Source organism: Epinephelus lanceolatus, chromosome 21 (genome assembly GCF_041903045.1).
Source record: "Epinephelus lanceolatus isolate andai-2023 chromosome 21, ASM4190304v1, whole genome shotgun sequence".
Taxonomy (NCBI): domain Eukaryota; kingdom Metazoa; phylum Chordata; class Actinopteri; order Perciformes; family Serranidae; genus Epinephelus; species Epinephelus lanceolatus.
This window is the reverse complement of record NC_135754.1, coordinates 783626-806148: the sequence shown is the minus strand read 5'-3', so window position 1 is coordinate 806148 and position 22523 is coordinate 783626. Positions and strand designations below refer to the sequence as shown.

At 41.7% G+C, this 22523-nt stretch overlaps 1 protein-coding gene across 3 annotated transcripts in view; it reads left to right on the top strand.

The window, feature by feature from the left end:
* LOC117246986 (uncharacterized) overlaps positions 1 to 9287 on the top strand; it is a 59635-nt gene extending 50348 nt beyond the window's left edge. For 2 of the 3 annotated variants that reach the window (XR_013488351.1, XM_078163199.1), the window contains one exon: positions 6631 to 9287. The gene's annotated coding sequence lies outside the window, so the exon portion shown is untranslated. The remainder of the gene's footprint in view (positions 1 to 6630) is intronic. The other variant, XM_078163200.1, reaches the window with a different exon arrangement.
* Positions 9288 to 22523: the final 13236 nt, after the last annotated feature.

Genomic DNA, 22523 nt, shown 5'->3' with positions numbered 1-22523 from the left:
CGGAATCTTCAAAAATCACAAAATTTCAAACGGTAACTACGGATTCATACTTTCAGCTAGAAACTCCATTCAAACTGGAAAATATTCAGCAATTCCTTGACTTTTTACATATGATTCAACTTTTCAATCCCATTCAAACTTTCCAAAATATTCAGCGTTTTCTGAAACTTGGTTATAATGGAAGTCAATGAGAAAATCCTTCAAACTCACTCATCTTCACCCACACTTCACGAACTCATACATTCACGTAGAAACTCCATTCCAACTCTGAAATGTTGACATTGCCATGGACTTTCAGTGACTTATTCATATTTTCCATATCTCTTTTAGTTTTTCTACACCAGCTGTTTAAAAATCATGAAATTTTCAGCCCTTCTCAGAATTTATAATGGGTGTGTATTGCGTGGAATGTTGAGCGTTAGAGTGGGTGATGTCATCGCTAGAGTGCACAGCACCTCTGAAATCATCAAGAAATTTTCTCTTAAACTCGCTGGTGCGGCCACATCGTTCACTCTACATACACAAATTGTACACCAAATTGTAGGAAAAGCCGTTCCGGTCGCAGAGGTGCGACCGCTGAAGAAAATGGATTTAGGGTTTTGGCTGCAGGTGGTCTAAAAGGACAACAAGTCCAACCAACTGCCCCATTGACTCCCATGTTAAGTGAGAGCCCAAATTTCTGGAAGAAAGCAGACCATTCCACTTATGTCCATCATGGCTCTGGCCTCATTTTTCACACCACAGAAATGAAATTTACACCTTTGTGATCCGCATCCTGTCCTCTCGCTCACGGTGTGCTTTTTGTAGCTGTAGCACTTACGGTTTTTCATTAAACAGTTGGAGTTTGAGAGGAACTTTTGGCTCAGTTTCTGCCTTTTCTTGGTGTATTTAAATTTGACTGTGCCATTGCCAACCGGTGATTGGCTGAATCAACTCCAGCCGTTCAGCCAATCGTCTGTGTGTCACAGCACAGTCAAATTTGAATATTTCAGCAACCTGACTTCTTTGCAGTTAAAGCCTCATCATACAGAGGTAATTACATATGTGTCAGTCTGCCTGTCTGGGTCTGTCTGTCTCTGTCTTTCTGTGTCCATCTTGGACATTTTAGACTGCAGTCTTTTTTAGCTGTTAAGTTAAGCTGTTTTTTCTATCTGTAAGTGGACATACACACAGACAGACAAACAGACTCACACATACACAAACGCGGCGACAGCACGTGAACATACACACATTCAGGCATGCACACACACACAGACACACAGTGATACATTTACTGCTATTAATAATTAGCGTATTGGTATGGGGATACTAGTTGGCAGCGAGCATCAGGCACACTCAAAATTTCATGTGAAATTTTCTAGTTCATTCATTCACTCATTCATTCATTCTTGAAAATGAAAATTTCATTCATGAAAATTTCAAATGCTCTGCAGAGATCAGATGAAGGCCACAGGATTTGTTTAAAGCCAATTTCCCAATTGCATATTTGAACCTAGCAACAGCTTTCTTTTTAATTTCACTCTCAGGTCCATGCCTTGATTTACCAGCGATAACCCAATTTTTAAAAGCTTCTCTGGCTTGCTGGTGGAGTTCATCCACATACTCATTCCAGCCTGGCCTGAAGATGTACTTCTTTGCTTTTCTCTGAATGAGTGGTTTACTAGCCTCATTCAGACCCTGCACAATTCTGTCATATAGTACACATAGCTCTTCTTTGTGATTTGGCATACCACAGTTGAAATTATCACACATTATAGCATCATATGGAATTTCAGTGTTACCTATGGTCTTCTCAGTCAAGTCATGATAATGTAGCAGGTCGTTCTCTGAGAGTTTAGCCCACTCAATTTTCCCACCATGATTAACCTGATTATCATCCGTGGTCATTGTAGGTAGGTTTTCTACATTGAGCATAATGGAGACAGGCATGTGGTCCATTGTTGCAAACCCATACAAAATCTCAACTTTATCCACACATTCATGGGCATCAGCTGTGCTTACACAATGATCTAGCCAGGATGTTGTATTCCAAGCCTCACTGACATATGTATAGCTATATGTTGGCAAATGGATCTTACTTGTTAACAAGAGCTTATTATCATGACAAAATTCAACTAGGTATCGGCCAAACACAGACTTCCTATCAGAGATATCTGCATTCAAATCACCCATTACATAAATACGGGTACATTCATTTTCCTCAATAAAAGAGCCAATAAAAGCAAGCTTTTGAAGATATTCGTCCTCGTTACTGGAACATTCATAAGGTGTGTAAACATTCAAAATGATAAGAACATTACCATTATAAGAAACTTTTATTGCAACACACCAGTCTACTCTCAATCTAATCACACTGATCAGAGGGTCATATTTTTTATGCCACATAATGGCCACACCTCCAGGTATTCTGCCCTGAACCAACCCCAAGCTCAAATCTGTGGTTGACTCCCCCACCCCATGGAAGTTACTATGAACAGAGTTGAACTTGTCCAGGTCCTGTTTAGCAAGAAAAGTTTCTTGTAGACAAAGAATGTCAGTTTCCTCAAGGAGTTTGTCAACAACAAGTCGCCGTGCTTTATCCACTGCATTGTGTCCTAGACGCAGGCCGCGTGTGTTATATGACACAATTCTCATGAGAAGTAGACAAATCTTATGCATGTCACCCAAGTAAGCAGCGATGGATGAAATGATTACTGCATGTCATTTACCCAAGCTTTCTCTTTACATCATGTTTCTCTCCACTCTCCTTTCTGCTTACATGTATAACTCCTTGTATGTTCACACAGTTGATCCTGGGTTCCAACTCCAATGTAGTTACTCAGTCTTGTTAATCATTAATGACATGGTGCAGATTTTAAGTTTAATACTATTATGGCCAGGACAGTCTGACAGACTGACAAACAGACATTGCAGGTCTCTCTCTCTCTGTGAGTTTTGCTAATATTTGATGACTTCCCATCCTACAACATAAGTGAAACAAACATGATGTCAGGACATTTTTTACCCTTGAAGAGGGCGGCACATGTAGGCCTATTTTTAGATTTAGTAAAATGCCACAGATTAGCCTATGTTTTTGGAACTTCACCTGGTTGAACAATATGGTAAATAGGCCTACTATCATTTTGATTTCATTTGATTTGGAAACATAAAACATTACATAACATTTTTATAGACTAGTGGTTGTTCAGGTGGGGTTAAGAAAGATAAACACAAAAAGCAATGTTGTAGGAATTGAGCAGAGAGAAAACAATGACATAGAGTACTGGGCCTATCCTATTTGTACCTAGCTAATGCACCTGGGTCTCGTTTCAATTTGGTTTTTCCGTAATTTGGTTTTGAAAGAGAAAACGGGAAAACGGAAGCACTTCAGTTATTTCGTTTTGTGTCTCAAAACGGAATAATGGGAAAACGGCCGTATTTCCATAAATCCGTTTTATTTTGAAAACAAAATATCAAACTATCAAAAGGTACACGGACCCTCACTACCACATAATACCACTTCATGCAAATGAAGCTATTATGTCATGTTTGAATAAAAAAGCCTGCATGTGCACATGTTGCTATAGTTATGTGACTTTTGAGGTCACGTGAATATATTTAGAATGGTTTGATAATTTGCCACTTAGACCATGGGGAGGAGACCAGCTGAGTAAACTGATCTGTGGATGAGAAACTTGCAACTGAAGAAATTACCCCCACCCCCCGGCCTAGACACTGGGGAAGGTAGGGAATCTTGAGGTCACCGGATGAGGGAACTTCTGGATTGAAGATCCAGATTAAGACAGTCTGTATCTTGATGGAGGTGGTGCAGAGGTGGAGGTGGGCTGGGAGTTTTGCTGAAATGACAGCTGGATGACAGCAGAGAGAGAAATTTGACAGCTAATGACGGATTGGTAGAGAACAGGGAGAGGCTGGCAGACTGTGACTTGTTGAAATATGTGAAGAAGGGTGGAGCAAGAGGATAGTGGGAAAACAGAGAAGTGGCGTTGAGGTATACTTAAGGTAAACATTAAAATACCTATTGAAACTTTGAAATACGCATCAATAGGTAAAATTTCAATTTATGTTTTGATGTTCAAATGGAGTCTCTATGTGAAAGTATACCACAAATGTTATTAGCATGTAGGCTAGCTGAAAACCCGATTTCAAGAAATGTGTGACTTGGAAAGAGTATGTATTGCTTGGAGCTTTCAGGGACAGAGTGGGGAACGTCTTGCACTACGGCAGATGAGGGTCACGGTGGGTGGTGAGGGTCACGGTGGCTGGTTTGGGGCGGAACAGGTTAGAACCCGCAGATTGCCGCTCGCGGCTATATTTATTTTTAAAATTGTGGTAAGCCAGTGGGCGAATCATGGGTTAATGATGGGATAATTTGCTTTACTCTGCCTCTGATTGGTTTAGACAGACGTTATTACCTAATTTAACCAATCCACTATCACAAAAGGTAGCAAGTACTAGCCAATCATAGGGAGAAGTGGGCGGGTCAGTCCTTTGTCCTTCTCGGCTCTGTAATTGCACACCTGCATTGTGAGTTTCTTCGGACAGGGAATGGTAAGTAGGCCTAAGGTGTGTACCTATATTGATTGTACATGGATTTTTATCAAGTTTTTGGGTTGTTCTTAGTTTTCAGAATGATATAGGGTTATGTTTTACACTGTGTGTGACTGCCAGTCATGGAAACTTGTTATTACTGGTTTTATTTAAAACTTTGATGTTACCCAGCTAATCTTGCACTGTCATTCTTTTATTTGATTAAAATGTAGTTTGTACATAGCTGTCAAGTCTCCCGTTTTGGCCGGGAACCTACCGTATTTCACCCCTCTTTCCCGCTGTCCTCCCGTATTAGTATTTTCCCGTAAATCTCCCGTATTATAATAACATAATAACCCTGTATTATAACGTAGGAATGTTCACAGCATTTCAGTGTCAACAAAGGTAGGCATATCAGATTCTGATCACCTAATTGTAGTTAGTAAGTGGTTGACAAGTGGTTATTCTAGATTTCCTGTACACCTGTCTTAAAATGTAAGGAATACTGGAGCTTGGTTGGGGTGGTGGGACGGCTCGTGGCAGGCGCCGGAAAATTTCCCTTATTTTCAAATCCAAAACTTGACAGGTATGAGTTTGTAGATGCAAACTGCTAGCATTTGTTATTTTTTTGAGTGCAGTGTGTGGATTTGTTTTGCATGTGTTTTGTGTTAATAGTGCAATTATTGTGTGTGATTGATTTATTTAGTACTGTGTTTTGTTGTTCATCAGACAATGGCATCTTTCAGCTCACCTAGCAAATTTGCGAAGGATGAGGAGCTGGAGGGGCTGAGGCAGAGTGCTCAGCTGTTGGCTCTAAGTATTACAGTAAATGTGTTGGAGTTTGTGTTGTAGGATGACCTTCATTCATTCATTCATCTTCTAACCGCTTCATCCTCTTGAGGGTCGGCGGGGGGGCTGGAGCCTATCCCAGCTGACAATGGGCGAGAGGCAGGGTACACCCTGGACAGGTCGCCAGACTATCGCTGACACATAGAGACAAACAACCATTCACGCTCTCATTCACACCTATGGACAATTTAGAGTTACCAATTAACCTAGTCCCCAATCTGCGTGTCTTTGGACTGTGTGAGGAAGCCGGAGTGCCCACGCTGACACGGGGAGAACATGCAAACTCCGCACAGAAGGGCTCCCACGCCCGGGATCGAACCGGCAACCCTCTTGCTGTGAGGCGGGAGTGCTAACCACCACACCACCGTGCCGCGCATTTAATCATATAAGCACTAATTCCTCTACAAATATTAAATGTTATAACTACCCTAAATATTACCAAAATACTAGGCATATAGCTGACAAAGGTGATGATTATCTATCCACAAAACAAACAAATGCTGTCATGTCACATATTAAGTATTTATACAGTATACTTTCAGAAAAACACACCTGCATTTCTGTGTTGCATGAATCAAATATTAATTTCAATTAATGGAAATGTGTCAAATTTGCCTCTTGCTACTGTTACATGAAAAATCTGAGGAAATGGACATCAACGCTGTTGACACATTAGGCGATTATTAAACATAACAAATGGAGTTCATGTTGTAGACTTTTTTTTGATTTTCTGTTGATGCTAGATGGTAAGAGAGCCAGCTTAAGGGAAATGAAATGATGCCAACATTTCAAATATTTTTCTCAGAACTCATAAGTATGTATTGAAATCAAGGTTTTGACACAGGAAATATTAACATTATGATTTAAAAAGTTGTAAAACTACAGGGTTTGCCATTGTCTGTTTGAAATGAATGCACTCTGCAGAGGTGGAATGTAACGAGGTGGTTGTCCTTGACAATGTCTGATTTTATTACATCTTAATGAATGTGTGACAGTGTTGACAAAAATGGGGACACAATTTTAAAACGTTATGAAACATGTATGTGTCATTGAAAAACAATTTTGCTCTGATCTGGGACATTAGTAAGTGTGCTTCTGATGAAACAGGCTGTTATTTTTTTTCTCCAGCTTTTAAAATGCACTCTTATATATAAATAAATGTATAGATATGTGTTTTTGTCCATTTGTCATGATTCATTTGTGTAAGTGCTCAGTCATGTTTTTCTGTCATGTTTTGTTTTGTTTTTGCAGTACGCATGTGGTGATCTGGCGGTGCCGTGGCAGCAGCTCTATGAGCAGTGCTGCCAAACAACCGGTGAGCTGCTACAGGTCCTGGTGCGCCATGTAAGGCGCAGCAGGGCCTCACAGCAGCAGCACCAACTCCTGCAGCAGTCAATACGGCGTCTATGTATATGCAGAGGGAAGGGAGAGGGATCTCCGCCAGCAGGTGAAGGACCTCAACCAGCAGGTGGAGATCCTTCAGGGGCTGGCCTCTTTTGAAGTGGATGCTAAGTGTTTGTGCTCAGTTTTGTTTTGCATGTTACCTAAGACATGACTGTGTTGGTGTGGTTGTGTGATAATATTACAGCATTAATGTGATTTGGTTTTTGTCTGAACCCCAGGAAGAAGAGGCTAGCGTTAAAACTGTGAGTGAGTGAGTGAGTGGTTTAGTTATACAGTTGGTCGTTTGGAGTTTCCCCCTTGTGTGTTATTTGTTCAATAAGAATTTAATATTAAAACATTAAGCAGTCTTCAGTAATTTTACTCCAAAGTATAGGTTAAATATAACAGCACACTAAGAGCAAATATTATTTGGACCTTCACAGAAAAGTAAAAAAGATGAACATTTGAAATCCAGGAATTCACCTTATAGACAACTATGTCTTTAACAATGTCGCAACAATGTAGTACTGAGTGTTTATTTTTTCTCTCCATGCAGATGAAGATATTGGTGCAGCTGACACTGAGCCAGGGGTCAAGCCGGAAGAGGGGATTGTAGATGAGAAATAAAACAAAAAAATAAAAAATAATTTCTTTGTTAAAGTGTTTTATGTGGTTGTTATTCACTAAATGTATTCAGCAATTTCTTGGTGAAATGTGTCCATACGTAGATAGAAATTACAGAAAGCACATAGATTCTACAATCTGCCAGTAATATAACACAGACAATCACTACAGGAAGCTGTGTACCCATTTAGCCTGTACATTATGGGATTCTACCATTTTGCATATAAAAACAATCAAAATTATAATTTGGTTTCCAAACGGACTAGGTTTATACAATGGCACTTTGTAAACTGCAGTTCCATCAAATGGCCAGTAAGTGGCACTAAAAATGAAACAGACTTGAGACAGTCACTGCAGTTTTACCCTGTTTTAATTAAAGATTTGTATAAATTGATTCAACCTTTTCAAAGCTAAGCTTATTTATAGGCCTCTGCTTGAAAATTGCATACCCATAATGAAATGAATATATCTCTGCAACCACAATGTCTATTTGAATACTTTGATCCCTCATGGTAAAGGGAACACTTGTGAGATTTGTTAAGATGTGTAAATATCAGTATATGTGTGAAGAGTAAATGAAGATGGCAGACAGCACAGCAGTGTTTGGGGCATGGGGGAGTTTCGGACTTAAGAGGTCTTAAAATAAACATGAAAAGGTTGATTTGGGGAATTAATTGGTTATTAGGGTAGTAAAACATAACTACTCTGTTTGGTATGGTAGTGAGGTATCTTGCCACTGCAGAAATATTGTACAAACTTCACAAGTGTTTTATGAATCCAGTACGGCAACAAGTCATTGTCATCTGGCAATAAATAAAAGAAACAGCATGCAATATGATCATTGATAAACAGATATAAAACCTTTCAGTCAACATTATAAGTGCTATTGAAAAGTTAAAAAGTTAATAATATACAGTCCAGGGTAAAAAGTCACTAATTAAATGGCACACTGATACACTGTATAGATTGTTAAAGCTATAAACTATGTCATTAGATATCAAGTTTTTGTATTTTATAATTGTTTGTCTAAAATCAGTTTTATTGTTAGTTTTTAATATATCAAATAATGTTAAGTGTACCATTGATTTACAATTTAAACACCATGTAAATGTATTATTCTGTATTTTAAAACCGTATGCAAACCATGTTTGATGGCAGCCACAACACTACATGCTGTCAAAGAATTCACGTCATGAGTCAACTGTGCCACTCTAACATCAGTTCCAGCAACAGTGGATGGCGGCATCTTTTCCGAACACCTGCAAGGAAGAGGATTAGCAACGGTCTGACCTTTGGTGGATAGTGGCGTGCGCTGCATCTGTAGGCTCTTCTCCCTCACAGCCACTGGAACAGGACTGGTAGGTGACGGCTCGGAAGTCACCTCCACAGCACCCAGGGTCAGGGTCGCCTCCGCCTAGAACAACAAAACACATTAAAAACAATAAATGAATTGCATAAACAAAATGCTGCTTTACAAATCTCCTCTGGGAGCCATGAAGAGTAAGAAACTTCCACATGTAGCTTTTAATGCAAGAAAAACAACATATTTTACTTTTCTTTAATATTTGGCATTTAGCTTTTCATGGACAATATAAGTAGTCTTAGCTTTTATTAATTAAGAGGGCTTTTACAATAAAAGGGAAAAATACAAGCATGAATTACATTGAAGTGTTGTAGTTTATACCATATCAAATATTACAATAAAATAGCTTTGCTGACTCCATTCAAAAAACCATCATTCACAGTAAGTGCACCAACCAGCTCTGGCTGGTGGGGCAGCACGGGCATACGGGATAGGACGGGCAGGACCAGCGGGCGGCACAGGGCTGGTAGGTGTAGCCTGGGAAGACACCTCAACAACGCTCGATGCTGCCTCCACCTAGAAAAAAAAAACACAAAAACTAAATTAATTGCATAAACAAAATACTGCGTTTGCAAGTCTCTCATGGGAGCAAACAGCTCCCTGCTGATTGTCCATACATGGCTCATAATGTAAAAAAACCCCCCAAAAAACCACAACTGTCTGTAACCAAATTTGAACCATTTCGGACAATACAAGCAGTAATATTGTATGTTGTGTATGTTATTAATGTAGACCCAGCTGGATATAATTTACATATTGATACACAATTATTGCTTCTGTGTGTATTATACTGTTTGTTTGTACTTTGTTAATTTTATTTACACAGATATACACTACATAAAGTTAAAATGAAATTAGTTCTTATTTCAATCTGTACATTTGATGAAACCTACAGGCTACCAATAAAAAGTATCTCTTGATGATTGTAAATACTATTGTTTGTGTTGTTTTTAAACTATAATTCATACTGCAATAGGTATGCATGCTTTAATCAAAAAATATTAGACATTTTACACAAACTGCACATACCTCCTCCACCACAGCCCCGCGTGTAGGACTGGTCGCTGAAGCCTCGGTGGACAAAGCCGCAACTCTTGGCTTTGCCGCTACCTAGTAAAAAAACAAAACAAAACAGTAAAATGAAATTGATAAATGTACTTTATCATTGCATCATAATTGACTGAATACACCAAACATGCAACAATTTGGTTGCTACCCATCTACTCCCCAGACAGTTTCAAATTACTCAAATATTACATTGAAATTTATGACCAACCTGCTGCCTAGCAGGTCTCCTCTTTGAGGCCACAGCTGTCTGCCGTTGTTCCACAACTGGCACCTAATATAAGAAAAACAATATAAAGTTTTTGAAGACATATTTGGGGCATAGGTCCTTATGTACAGTATAGGCAGTCTCCTCCTTGCTGCCTATATAAACACGACTGATTAATGGTGACATCACAAGACATTTTAGCCCACAATAAGTGTACTTTTTTTTTTTTTTAAATACAACTATAACTATGGAAACAGTGATCAATGTATTCAGATCCTTTACTTACTGCTGTCTCTAGGAGGTGTGCTGACTGCCATTTACATTGACTATGCATAAATACCTCATACACCCACACTTTAAAAAAATTCATACTCTGTTTAAGTAAACCTACTAATACCACACAATGAAAATATTCTACTACAGGTAAAACTCACATTTAAAGATACATGACTGTCAAAAGAAGGGAATGTATTGTTTAAAAAAGGAATCTGGAATGCTTTTCATTATGAAAATAGACAGTCTCACATTCAAAACACACAACACTGTTACACCGCTTTTCTTTAATTATGAAACAGACAGATACAACCTTCGTCATAACTCCCTCTGTTTCACCAAATTTAGACCAAGAGACTTAACCTTAACTATTAGTTGCCTCCTTAACACAATAAAACACACGCAATTTAAAATCAACAAACGTCACCACAACAGTATTAGGTAGTTTTCCCACTGTCCCAACAATCACCAGTTCTGTTTTGGTTGAAATTCATCTACAATTCACAGGGTTAAATGTGTGTCACTGGCCAAAAGTCCATTCCAAAAACAGTAATTTTCCATCAAAAAGCATTTTACAACACACTTCATTCAAACTGCACAATAACCAAATGAATACAACAAACATTTGTGTTAGCTTTTCATTGCTCTTTAACTTTAATAAAACACAGTGATATGAACCTAACAGTCAGCGTCACCACAAAACAAAAAAGGCGGACAGTGGTCTCCGTGCGATTTTCAAATGATGCATTTCAAACCGCTTTGCGCTATTCTGCTATGTTATAAACATGTGAATGCATAAAGATAGACAGCTAACAGTCAAGCCTATACAGATATAACATTAACACTTTGATATAATTGATTGGTGCACTTTCCTCATAGACAACGGTTAGTTGCCTCCTAAACACAATAAAACACACTTAAAGTTAATACAAAATCAATAAACAAATAAAAATCACCACAACAGTGTTTGCTAGTTTCTCCACTGTTCCAACGATCACCAGGTCTGTTGTGGTCAAAATTGAACCATTAGTTAATAAATGGAGTCAAATGTGCGGAAAAAACTGCTGTCTCTGCACCACAGTCCATTCACTGAACCAGTAGGTTTTTTCTCATAAAGCATTTTACAACACACTTCATTCAAACTGCACAATAACCGAATGAATACAACAACAAACGTTTGTGAAGGCTTTTCATTTCTCTTTTACTTTAATAAAACAAACTTACACGACCCTAACAGTCAGCTTCACCACAAAACAAAACCGGCAGACATCTGCCGTGCGATTTTCAAATGATGCCAAACCGCTCTGCTGTGGGACAGTCTGTCCACCATTATAAACATATTTCCCAGCAGGCACAATACGTCAATATGATGTTAGGATAACATTGTACTCCGACGTTGGATGACCATTGTGATTTAGTTGAAAATGAAAGTTTGACTGACGTAATAACCTAACGTTGGTTTGACATCATAACATAACGTTGGTTTGACGTTTACCTCTGATGTTATGCAAACGTTGAATATATGTTCGACTTCCAACGTTGGATACCAGTTGTCCACTCTGTTTTCGTGGGGGTGAGCTGATCCAAGCAGGAGGAGAGTGTTGTAGTTTACCAGGTCAGCAGGGTCATCAGACGGCGGGGGAGGTGAGGCAGACAGACAATGGGTGAGTGAGGCTGAGAGAGCTGAGGGAGAGAGGGATTTAAGATTTCTGAAAGTTATGGTCCGGTTGTGTTTTGTGGTGGGGATAGGGATGTCTACATCCATTGTGATAGCCAGGTGGTCAGAGATGTGTAGATTGTGGCTGGATAACTGTTTAATGTTGAGATTAGTGGAGCAGACCAAGTCCAGAATGTGACCACGGTTGTGTGTTGGGAAGTTAATGTGTTGGGTGAAGTTGAGACATTGTAGCAGTTCCAGAAATTCTGTGGCAGGTTTATTGTCTGTACTGTCAATGTGTAGATTGAAGTCACCCAGGAGGAGAACAGATGGTGAGATGGCAGATAACTGGGTCAAAAAGTCAGCAAGATCAGAGAGGAAGGAGGGATGTGGCTTGGGGGGGGCGATAAATGATGGCTGTGACCAGAGGACAGGGACCATAGAGTTTGAAGGTGAGCTGTTAAAATGAGGGGGCAGGAGGGATGGAGATGGTGGTGGTTTTGATATTTTTTCTGAAGATGGCAGCTGTGTTGACAGATGGCAGCTGTATTGACAGCAAACTTGATGATGGTGTTGGAGTGGCTACACAGTCATGTGTGTACAGGGAGTACAGCAGGGGACTCAAAATGCAGCCCTGGGGTGCAATGGTGTTAAGATTAAAACCAATGCTCAAAACCCTCAAATGCCTAGGCCTCTAGTACACCACCAGAATGCAGGAAATTAAATGACTGATGCTCCAAAATGAGCCCCAGAGCCCCTCTTTCATGTGTCCCCTTGAATGTTGAAAGAAACCTACACTTTTGTGTCATAAAAAATATATATTACATCTGTTTGTGTGATTGATTGTGGTGGGCCGGTCTGAGCCAAAATGTCAGGGCCAACTTTGTGTTCCAGTCCACCCCTGGCTGCTAGTTAACATAACGTGAAACCTTACGTATGCCCACATATCAGCACAACACAAGGCTCAACAGGAGAATCAATGCAGCTCTGGCAGTAGACTATAACTGCCTCAAAATAAATAATATATCAACAATATATCAATATATTAAGCAATATAAAAGAACTCATAAAACACCTCATAAAAGAAATTTGGATTGCCTCAAAACAGTATATCAATAGGCCTAAATAAAATACAATAAGAATCTTCCTAACCCCATTAGATGATGACAGACTTAAAAGGAAAATAATCATGTTTGAATGGCATATGAACTGCATTAAATGGGCCAAACACACTCACTCAAGTCAAGTGCACACCAAAGTACGCACAAAGTAGAGTAGCCCAGCTTATTGGAAGGTTTCATCACTAAAACAGTGGTTGTAACTCATGAGGAGGAGTCTTTCAAATCAATCATCAGACAACCTGTTCCTCCTCGGACTCAGTACAGACTGTCCAGGCTGAAGAGTCTCTCCATGGGTGCACTGGACAGCATCACTGTTGTTGGTATGTTCAATGATTTTTATGATTATGAAGATACCTAAAGAGCTTATGTAATGCAAATAATAATATCATCTTGATTAGTAACTGTAATGTTGTTACTGAATATATGAACAGTAATGCATTATTTTACTAAGTTATAAAGGTATTGTGATTGCAATAGACACTGGTCTTTATATGTGCTTGTCTTGTTACATAAGAGCCAATGAGATGAATGATATGTCAATCTCTGACTACTTGCTGCTGTCAAGACTAGAGTCGGGAAAAGGGGGAGGAGAAGGAGCATTTGATTTGGGGGATGTGGATAACATTTGGGTTAAAATGTGGACAAAAGAATGATATTAGAGGACATAACTGAGTATTGAATAATGTCTGGAGCTATTATGCAATAACATTCATGTCAGAACAATGAGCTCAGGAAGCTGATTTAACGATACTGATGAAAGATGAGTCAGATTTTGGGAACAATCAAAAATCCTGCTTTGCACTGTCAAGAAATTAATTGACGATATCCTGACATGACTGGATTTCAATGTTGAGTGAGAAGAAATATTTTTTCACTCATTAGCATTTGCAGGAGGGCTATGGTGCACAAATTTGATGAAGGGAGGTAAGTAAATTAGGATTATGTGTCAAAGGGTGCACTAATCTAGTGGTGGGGATGCAAGATGGAAAACTTTAATCCCTGGTTCAAACCCTGGTTTAAACCCTAACCCTCTCAACAGGCATGAAGTACCAATTCTTTGTACAGTATTTGCTAGAATTGAAATCGGGGCCTATTCAATGACACATACATGGGCACTTGCTAGACTGTTCCAATGTGTGTTCACTGAATGCTTGGGAGTCTTGTCTTGTCCCTCTGTAGGACCGGACTTGGAAGGATCCATCCTACTGTCATCATCATCTTCTTAGCACAGCAGAAGTCTTCTCTTACAAATGTCCTTACACGTTTCCATTGGTTTCACACATTTTTCACATCCTTTTATAAACAGCTGTTAAATAAAAGGAAAACATCTGTTCACAGCTGATAGAAATTACTTGGATAATTGTAAATATCTAATGTACCTGTGTGAAACTTTGCAGAACTCTTCAAACAGCAATCAGTCCTCATCCATAAAAGGTGTCACTTCTGTGTTGCTATTCAGAAGCATGGATCAAAGAGGTGAAAGGCACACAAGGAGAGGAAGAGGCCATGGAACAGGAGTCTAGGTATTCAGCATTTCTGTGTTTGAAAAGTATGTTAAACAAGGATAGGTCAAAAACTATATACGGCTGTTGCCGTTTTAAAATCTGATCCAGTACAAAAAATTAACTTAGTATTTCTGCCATTCTTTGGTAGTTCTTTGGTGTGCACAGTAGGCAGTAAGAGGAGCTCTACCATAATGAATGTCTGAATTTGTCTTACTTACTTGTTACTTAAAAAGACACTTAAAAAGTGTAAAAAGTGTGGGTGCAGAGTGCAGCAGGGTCTGTTTTCCTCCATAAAATCAACATCTGAGAAAAAAAATACAGTTTACGCTGTGATCTGCTTGCTTGGCTTTTTTGGCACATATATAACTCTGTAAAGTACCTGCAATAAGCACAGGCATATAGCACAAATTCGGGTTAAACTGGTTCATATTGATAGCTGTTTGTTGTATTTTGTTGTCCATTGTGTAATGATTAATTGAAAGAGTATATTAATTTGACCACAAATTACATTGTTTGATGGATATATTTACTTTTGTTGCATGTATTTAATGTTTGTGAGTGTTAGAGCATTTCACAAACAAAATGTATCATTTTTGCTAGAGACTTTCAGTTTAGGCCTGTGTATGAACTGTGTTGAACATTAAACCTCTGGGTGGACAAATGTGTTCAAGCAAATGAGAAAAGCTTCAATCCCAACTTTGTATATTGTTTGTGAAATTGCAAGCAACACGCTGAAGAAAAATGTCTTGCCCAAAACGTTCGTTTCACAATATTGAAAAGTGGAAGTGTTGTCCTGGTCCTTTTTTATCACTTGAAGCAAAATAGTAAATGATAGTAAGTGTGAATTAAAGTCCTATTGTTTGACTTTGAGCAGTCCAAAATGTTAAATCACTAGCCATAACAAAGTCCTTTTTTCATTGTAATCAAATGGAAACCAGGAGACAGAAAGAGCACAGAATTATTCCAACAAATCCATATAAGCGATTTTAAGATTCTTTTTTCTTTATTGTTAACTGTGAAATAAGAGAAAACAAGATTTGCACCAATAACACATCCATTAGATGTGAAAAATGTCTGTAAAATAAGCTTGTATATTTCACAAACACACCTTGTAGACTTTCATGAGGAGAAAGTCAAACAGGAACAGGATGGGATTACTTCCATATTGTTATATTCTCTCTCTCTGTCTTTAATCCCCTTGCAGAGAGTATCCCTGTACAAACCCTGGATAACAGATTTATCTGGGATAACGTCCACGTCGTTACATAGTCTCCCTCCTCTCAGAGGCCAAGGGGAGCAATAATCCATCTCTCTTTACAGCCGGGATGTTAAACAATGCTAGCAGATGTGTCTGGAAGCCTGCAGAAATGAGGACAGGCTTTCCAGGAGGTAGTCTTAATCTCTTTTTTTCTGAACTGTCTCACACACTGTTCTACACACACACACACACACACACACACTTTGTCTTTCTCTGTCAGCTGTGTGTGTTGGTGAGTGTAACGCCAGGGCCACATTGCCAACGAAGTGGTGCGAAGCGCAGCGCACTGAAATTCTCGTGCGAGCCCATTCACATCACACGCGCATTTCTCCGCGCTGGTCGACAAGCGCTTCTGCTCCCAGCTGTTGTCTCCGTCACATTTGGGGCTGTTTTTCCATCATGGGTATCTCTCTCTGTTTGCGTGTGTGTGCCCCAACCCCCACCCCCCACTCTCTCTCTCTCTCTCCCTCTCTCTCTCTCTCTCTCTTTCTTGTGTGTGTGTGTTGGTGTGTGTGTGTGTGTGTGCAGGGCCCTAGGCAAGAGGCACCTTGGGGACCCCCCCCAGATACCAGTGAAAGTACGATACCAGTGAAAGTATCATGGTTCTGAGTAGTATCACGATACCACAGCAAAAATTAGGCAGATGTGCCTTTTGTCATAAATCACTTTTTTATAATACATAAATGATATTTCAATGGAATAAATTACTTATTCATACTTCAAAAACAGCATCAATAAGTGATTAATATAGGGAGGGAACAAAATAAAAATCAACCAGCCACCCTCCTCCCCTGACAAGTAAAGAACAGTCCCTTCATAAGTAAAGGACAGTCCCTAAAGTGCGGTGATGTTTGTGGACTGTTACCTGCCACAAAGAGTAATGTGAACGGCTCGTTTCTCCTCTGACACATCACACCTGTGTGCCGCCACGGCTCGGCTGTTCAGGTATTTCTGGGCATGAAATCATGAAATCAACAAAGAGGAAATTATTGGACACTGGAGCCGGACTTCCCCGTTGCCGGTAAGCCTTATCTTGCGGCGTATTTGACAGGAATACGGCGTCTGTGACCCCCGTTCAACCCACAACTGGCAGGATTCGCCTTTCGTTTCTGCTGCTGGTTGAAATCTGTACTTGCACAGCATGCTGAATGATTTGTTTTGCTTGCGCAAGAGGGTGTGTCCATGCGCAACACACTCACCCTCTTGCGATTGGACTTTGAACTTATCCCACAATAGTGGTACCTGAGGCACCATAGTACTAAGGTACTCCAACAATGCTAGCGCGAGTGGCAACCAATCATGCGGGACATGGTCTCAATTTGCGTGACGCGTGAAAAGAGACAGAAATGCTGCGCAGTCCCATCTGGTCACCGTACTTAGCCACTCACAAGCAGCAGCTAGTAGGGGGGCCCATTAGGGAGGATTCCAACGTGTTGTCGTTGTTGCAGTGTCTATAGGGGTTCCATCATATTGTCATTGATATGGACCAATGTCAGCTGTCTCTGGGGGCCCCCTTTCAGCTCGGGGCCCTAGGCAATTGCCTAGTTTGCCTGTCCAGTTGCGACGGCCCTGTGTGTGTGTGTGTGTGTGTGTGTGTGTGTGTGGGTGGGTGTAAGTGGGTGTGAGTGTTTGTGTGTGTGTGTGTTCATCTCTCTCGCGCTCTGTTTAGATACCACTGACTAATATGTATATATACACACACACATATATACATCGCATTTGTCAAACGGGGTGTTTTATTTTGAAATTTGTTTTATTCTGAAAATTGACCGGATGCTGTTGTTGTTCCTTTGTTTGATTTCCTGCCTGGCTTGACACATTTGCTCGCCGCTCGCGCAGAAAACAGACCAGACGCCGAAACGATCGCTGCAGCGCCGGCCGCGGAGCTGTACGGCGCGGCCGGTGTGGATGACACAATCGGTTAACATGGGCGCTGAAAGGAAACTGGCTTCGCTTCTCGCCGCTTCAAGGCTATTCACAGCGCTTCCGCATCCGGCGTGGCCCTGGCGTAATACATTCCTGAATGCACTACACTTTTTTTTTTTTTTCTAGATTGCTAACATGCATGACCAAAGCTGAAGTTACATTGTCAAAACTCTTGACACAGTCAGTGAAACAGAGGTCTTTGTAGTCCAAACTTTGAATCATTGTCATTGCTGTCAAACCAAATACATTCAGTGACCACATTTTCCGAAATCCATGAAGTCTTTTTCCATTCATACCCTACCGCTTGCAAAACACTATATATTTGCAGCACACATTAATAGTAAATGGTAAATGGACCTGCACTTATAGCTGATGCTACCATACAAGGTGCCACCTGCTACTCAGTAATAGAATAGAATAGAATAGTCCTTTATTGTCATTGTAACATGTGCCACGTACAACAAAATTAAAAAATGTCAAACAGCCAGTGCATCACCATTAAAAAACGCTAACACTACAGTAATAAATACAAACACAAACACACATAACCATTCATTCTGTCATTGCATGATCCCGTCATTGTATATATGTGTTGTGTTAGAGATTGTTTTTTATGGCATTGAGGGTGGTTATTGCTGTTGGATAGAAACTGTTTTTGAGTCTGTTTGTTCTTGATTTGATTGTCCTGTATCGTCTGCCTGATGGCAGCAGTTCGAACATGGAGTGTCCAGGGTGAGAAGTGTCCTTTACAATGTTCTGCCCTCTTTTGACACAACAGGCACTGTGAAGGTCGTCCAGTGAGGGGAGGGGGCAACCGATGATTTTCTGGGCCGTGTTAACGACCCTCTGGAGCGCTTTCCTCTGGACTGCTGTGCAGCCGGTGAACCACACGCATACACAGTATGTTAGTATGCTCTCTATGGAGCACTGGTAGAAGGACACCAGCAGTCTCTGTGTGATGTTATTCTTCCTGAGCACCCTCAGGAAGTGTAGTCTCTGCTGGGCCTTTTTCAGCACCTCTGAGCTGTTCACACTCCAGGTCAGACCCTCCTCGATGTGGACACCCAGGAAGCGGAAGTCCGACACCCTCTCCACACAGTCAACGCTGATGATGAGTGGTGGGATATCAGTTGTTTTCCTCCTGTAGTCGATCACCAGCTCCTTGGTCTTTGATGTGTTGAGGAGCAGGTTGTTCTCTCTGCACCACGCTGCTAGATGTTCAACCTTGTCTCTGTAGGCAGACTCATCCCCCCCAGAGATGGACCCCACCACCGTAGTGTCGTCCGCGAAGTTCACTATGACGTTGTTGTGGTGAGCAGGGGTGCAGTCATGTGTGTAGAGAGTGTACAGCACGGGGCTCAACACGCAGCCCTGTGGGGAGCTGGTGCTGAGGCTGAGGGCTGTAGATGTGTGATGGCTCACTCTCACCCTCTGGTTGCGACCAGTAAGGAAGCTGTTGATCCACATGCAGGTGGGGTGTGGAATGCCCAGATCCTCCAGTTTGTTCACCAGTTTGTGAGGAAGGATGGTGTTGAATGCAGAGCTATAGTCCACAAAGAGCATCCGTACGTAGCTCCCTTGCTGCTTCAGGTGGGACAGTGCAGCATGGAGGGCTGTAGCTATGGCGTCCTCTGTGGATCTATTAGCCCTGTATGCAAACTGGTGTGAGTCCAAACTTTTTGGCAGGAGTGATGTGATGTGACCCTGGACCAGCTTTTCAAAGCATTTCATCACCACCGGGGTGAGAGTGACTGGCCGGTAGTCGTTGAAGCTGGAGATGTGAGGTTTCTTGGGCAGGGGGACGATGGTGGAGTACTTCAGGCAGGGTGGGACAGTGGACTGGGCCAGGGACTGGTTGAAAATCCTCACGCCATCGGGTCCAGCAGCCTTCCTTGGGTCCACGGCCCGCAGTGTGCGCCTCACCTCATGCTCTGTGAGGGTGAAGCTGCTGTGGACCGTTGAGTGTGGTGTGGTTGCCTCGGGTGGTTCCACCTCAAAGCGGGCAAAGAAAATGTTCAGCTCCTCTGCCAACGAGGCATCACCCTCAGCAACTCCCAAGGTGGACCTGTAGTTGGTAAGATGTTGGACTCCCTGCCACACCTGCCTGCTGTTGTTACTTTCCAGATGTTCCTCAATCCTTCTCCTATAGTCCGACTTGACCCCTTTGATGCCTCTCTTCAGGTCAGCCCAGGCCGCACAGTAGAGGGCCTGGTCTCCAGACCTAAAGGCGATGTTCCTCTCTTTCAGCAGCCACTGGACCTCCTGGGTCATCCAGGGCTTCTGGTTGGGGTATACCCGGATTCGTTTGTCCACAGTAACAGTGTCTATGCAGTACTTAATGTAACACAGTACACTGTCCATGAACACCTCCAGGTCTTGATGTACAAACACATCCCAGTTGGTCCTGTCGAAGCAGTCCTGCAGCTGATGAGAGGCTCCGTCAGGCCCAGTCGTTACAGTTTTTGTGAAGGTGGGTGCAGTTTTCCTGAGGGGGGCATATGCAGGAATTAACAGCAGAGACATATGGTCAGACTGGCCCAGGTGAGGTAGTGGTTTAGCCCTGTAACCCAGCTTGATGTTTTAGTAGACCTTGTCCAGTGTGTTATTTCCTCTAGTAGAAGACTCAACATGTTGGTGGAATTTAGGGAGCACTGCTCTCAAGTCCACATGATTGAAGTCCCCTGCTATAATGTGTACAGCGTCAGGATATGTGCTCTGCTGGCTGCTAATGCTGCTACACAAATGACTGCAAGCCACTTTAGCATTAGCGTCCGGTGGGATGTAAACAGCTGTTACCATGACGACAGTAAACTCTCAGGGAGGTAAATAGGCCTGCATTTCACAGTCACATACTCCAAGTCCGGGGAGCAGTGGCTGTCTACAGTCACTGTATTAGTACACCAGCTGTTATTCACGTACACACAAAGCCCCCCTCCTCTGCTCTTACCAGAGCTCTCTGTCCTGTCACGTTGCTGTGCGGTGTAGCCTGTTAGCTCAGTTGCAGAGTCCGGGATAAGTGGATGAAGCCAGCTCTCCGTGATCAGCAGAATGCAGCTATCCTTCACAGTGTTGTTGGCTGCAATCTGTAGCCTCAGCTCATCCATCTTATTGGCGAGGGATCTGGCATTCGTAACCATTCACACACACTCACACACACCAATAGAACAGCCAGTTCAGTATCTTGCCCAGGGATACTTTGACATGCGGACTGGAGGAGGTGGGAATCGAACTGCCGATCTTCTGATGGTTAGACAACCCGCTCTTCCTCTGAGCCACAGCCGCCCTCAAATGCTAATACACTGTTTTCAAAACTGTTAAATACAGATCAAAACAGAATTGTTACGTCCCTCGGCCTGTGTATTCATAATGTGTATATGTGCATTGTGATCTGTGTATTTATTATGTGTATGTGTGTCTATGTATATGCATTTAACCTGTATGTTTAGTGGAGAGTCAGATTGCTCTTTCTGTCCGGAGATCATATACTTGTTAACAGGTGTGCCGGTGATTCGCTCAACAATCGTGATGTCGCTACAGCTGGATTGCGGTCAACAGCTACTGGATAACGAGCGTTATAGCCTTCATAATGCTGGCCACAGGGAAGCCGCGAGACCATTCTCCTACATGACAGCAGCGCATCGTATCGTTTCTCTGGTTTTCTGTGATTGATAAGTACTTTGTTGTGTGACTATCGTGTGATCGTTTAGCTTGCCTTGCTAAATATTGTTTCTTTTGTTCCAACCAGCGCCTTAGGGCCAACTGAGTTGTTTGTGTATATTGTAAATAGTCACTGTCACATATTATTGTTTGCACGGAGCGTAGGGGTAAGCGGCTATTTTTGTTATACCTGTTTTCTCATGTTTTTCGTTAGCCTAGGGAGTTAGGCCTAGTATTGTATTTTTGTTTCTTTTGTTTTTGTTAGGAATTAGTTATTTCGCTGGTCAGTAGGCAGGTTGCTTTTTGTTTGTTGTTTTGGCCTGGGTTCACCCTGACGGCATTTGCTCCATTTTGTGTGCAATATTGTACAGAGTGTTTTTTTGAGTGTGTAGTAATAAATTGCTCGCCTGTACATTTAATCCCGTGTTCGTGTGTATCCTTATGTTAAGCACCCACACCCCTAGACCGGGGCATAACATAAAGTGGGGGCTCGTCCGTCCTTTATTCCCGTTTTCGTTGTTGAGATTTGTTGTTGCAAATCTTTGGTTGGCAGTCTTTTTTGTTGTGTGGGGGCACAACATGTTCAGTATGGACGAGTTTGCACAAAATCCCACCATGGACAAGTTGGAAAGATGCACAAAAGCAGATTTATTTTTCATTGCCTCATTCTTTGATGTCTCTATTCCCTTAAATGCATGTAGTAAGGTAGAGATTAAAAGTTGTCTGTCACAGCGGTTGGTGGAGAAGGATGTAATTAAAGTAGCAAAGCGGCAGTCGGTCCCTGTATCTGAGGGGTTAGACGTGGAAGTGGGAGCGGCGGCTGCCACGGTCACACAAGCTCCCAGCGGCCAAGTGAAGCTAGTGGCGGAGGCTCCTGCTGTCACCCGGATCTCAAGCGCGGATCCGATTGCGCTGCTGCAGGCTGGGGTGGACATGGAGGATCTGAAGCTGGCTCTTCGTATGAAAGAGGTGGAGCTGGAGACAAAAAAACGCGAGGTTGAGCTCATGCACCTCCACATAAGGGCTATGGAGCTTGACAGACTCAAGCTCCATAGCTTGAGTCTGAGTCTGTTTACATCTACCCCGGTGAGTATGCGCCTTCCT